The following is a 2,720-nucleotide window of genomic DNA, read 5'->3' as shown; positions in this document are numbered from 1 at the left end:
TCTGTTATGCTGTAGAGGCTATCCTTCCTAGCTGAGTATCTTGTCACTCAGTTGAAGATCAATGGATCATATGTGTGGGTTCATTTCCCATCTTTCTTTCTGTTGTCTCTTTCTGCCTGAACCACACCAATTTGATCTCTCTGATTTTGTAAGTCAGTAACCTTGTCCTTCTTCAAAATTGTTTCTCAGATGCCTTGAGAGTCCATGTGAATTTTTGAAGGAATTTTGGGGGCTATTTTAATTGGTTTGCATTGAATCTGTATATTGCTTTAGGGGGAACAGAAATCTTGAAAATAGCAAGTCTTCCAGTTATGAACAGGAAATATTTTTCTGCTTGTTTTCTTTTACTTTGGCAATTTTAGGGGGTAGATTTTAGATATTCAAGTGTTTTAATTTCTCACATAATTTTCTTTGTAAAGATTTTATTCTGAGGATGCTACTATAAATGTAACTTTTTAAATGATATTTATCTAATTAATATTTTTAATTTTCCTTCCCTTAAGACAACTCTTTGATCTTATCTTCAGTTCTTCTGTTGGTGTTTAGATAGTTAACCCCTTGCTTTACTTCCAACAAACCACTGGGCTTTTTTCTATTTGTTTTCTTTGAATTTTGGTTTTCTTCGGATTTTATGGTTCCATTGACTTTTCAGTTATCACTTGGAAATAATAAATCCTATTTAAGTATTACGTTGGTTCTCTTGATTATTTGTTTGCATGCAGTAAGCTGTTTGTGTACTTTTCTTGCCTTTTGTTATCGTCTTCAAATATTTGGAGTTTCCTAGATGTTAGTGTGTATTTAAGAACAACAGAATAAAACTGAACAAAATGGACAGCTAGCAAGGGTTTCCAGTCTATCATGTCTATTCCTTCAGTAGTATGCTTGTCCAAAAAGGAGAGTTAATTGATGGTTCTGGGCAGTGGGTATAGTATGCAAATACCAAGATTTTTTTTAGTCGTATGTGTAGTGAGCAGGTGGCATTCCATATGCTACTAGAGAGTACAGATGAGGGCAGTCTGCTAACGAGCACCCACATCTGTGGGGAAGTCTCTGCTTCCTCCCTTCCTTTGTGAACACTTTCCAGCGAGGTTAGGATTTCATAGGAGACTTTGGGATACACAGTCCTCCACAGAGCGTCTGTATCACGTGCTTCCCCTCAAGGTTCAGGAATCTGAGGCTCTTAAGGAAAACCTGGAAATCTGTAAGAGCCAGAGGTAGAAGCAGTCCGAGGAGACGCTGCTTTCTTGACACAAGGCATTGCACACATTAGCTCACACTGTAGGAACTGGGACAGCATCCACAGACTTCACAAACTCACTCACAGAACCCCCACTCAGGCTGGCATGGTGGAGCATGCATTTAATTCCAGCATGTAGTGAGTTCATTGTCAGCCTGGGCTATATAGTGAGTTCCAGGACAGCTAAGGCTATCTATATAGAAAGACCCTGTCTCTAAACAAAACAAAAATCCCAGCATGGAGAGGGAGAAGTGGGCATGAAGTCCCACCCTTAGCTGGGGAGCTATTGATATTTGATAGCTGCTGGGGGGGAAGTCTTTTTCTTTAACATTCTGATATGGTATACACTCCAGGGCAGTCCCCACGCCCAAAAGGAGTTGGGGAACACAAACTGGACTGGAATTGATGGGGAAGGGAGAGGGGAGAGGGAGAGGGAGAAGGAAAAGAACAGATAGAACTGGCCAGATAGGGGGTGGAAGAGGTGTGACTATGATCAAAACACAGAGAAACTCTCAAAGAATAAAAGATTATTTAAAACATAAAAATCAACAATGTTGGTGGCTTTTTAATAAGTATGTTGCAGTTTTCCTCTTAGCCCAGATAGCTCTCAAGTAACTGAGACTGGGCTATTATATTTATTTAACAAGCCTTATGGGCATAACCGAGCAATATTGCTGTTCTAATCCCCTAAGCTAATGTGTGGCTACCTCCTAGCCAAAATCCCCATGATACTTATACTTTAGTACTGATCTGGCTCTCTTCCCTCTAGGAGTTTTCTCATGAACTCTCTCCCTGTGGAATCTCCACTTCCTCTCTCTCCTGTTCCTCCCCTGGCTGGGAGGAAGTCCAGCCCTAATCTCTCTCCTGCTCAGTCATTAGCTAATGAGCTAGCTTTATTGACCAATCAGGGAACAACTAGGGAGAAATGTTTATACCACACTGGGACAGGAGATTCTCAGGATTGCAACCAGATATGGGGGCACAGAAATCAGCATTTAAATAATACAAAAATAATCTTTATGCAATGCTCAATAATACTATGCCTACACAATAGAGGGCCACTTTCTATCTTAAAATAAACAGCAGACTCTGAGTTTCTCTCTGTGATGTGAAAAGATTGGTGTGTAGCGATTGGCCTGAGTTTAGCACCGACACTCTGCACTCATCACTTTCCTGGCTGACTTGTCTGAGGTTCTCTATTGAACCCTCCCGAACCACTGTCAGAAAAGACAGCTCAGCACCATGGCTGTGTATTCTTGACTGGTGTGTATATGCCAGCATGGCTGTGTATTCTTGACTGGTGTGTATATGCCAGCATGGCTGTGTATTCTTGACTGGTGTGTATATGCCAGCATGGCTGTATACTCTTGACTGGTGTGTATATGCCAGCATGGCTGTGTATTCTTGACTGGTGTGTATATGCCAGCATGGCTGTTTACTCTTGACTGGTGTGTATATGCCAGCATGGCTGTATACTCTTGAC

General features: G+C 41.2%; 1 protein-coding gene across 1 annotated transcript in view; it reads left to right on the top strand.

The window, feature by feature from the left end:
* The window catches only part of Uggt2 (UDP-glucose glycoprotein glucosyltransferase 2), a 119,614-nt gene that overhangs the window by 115,750 nt on the left and 1,144 nt on the right, over positions 1–2,720 (top strand). The window lies entirely within an intron of this gene.

This window comes from Grammomys surdaster, unplaced genomic scaffold (assembly GCF_004785775.1).
Source record: "Grammomys surdaster isolate TR1022 unplaced genomic scaffold, NIH_TR_1.0 65, whole genome shotgun sequence".
Classification (NCBI taxonomy): domain Eukaryota; kingdom Metazoa; phylum Chordata; class Mammalia; order Rodentia; family Muridae; genus Grammomys; species Grammomys surdaster.
The sequence above is the reverse complement of the archived record's forward strand: the minus strand, read 5'-3'. Positions and strand labels throughout refer to the sequence as shown.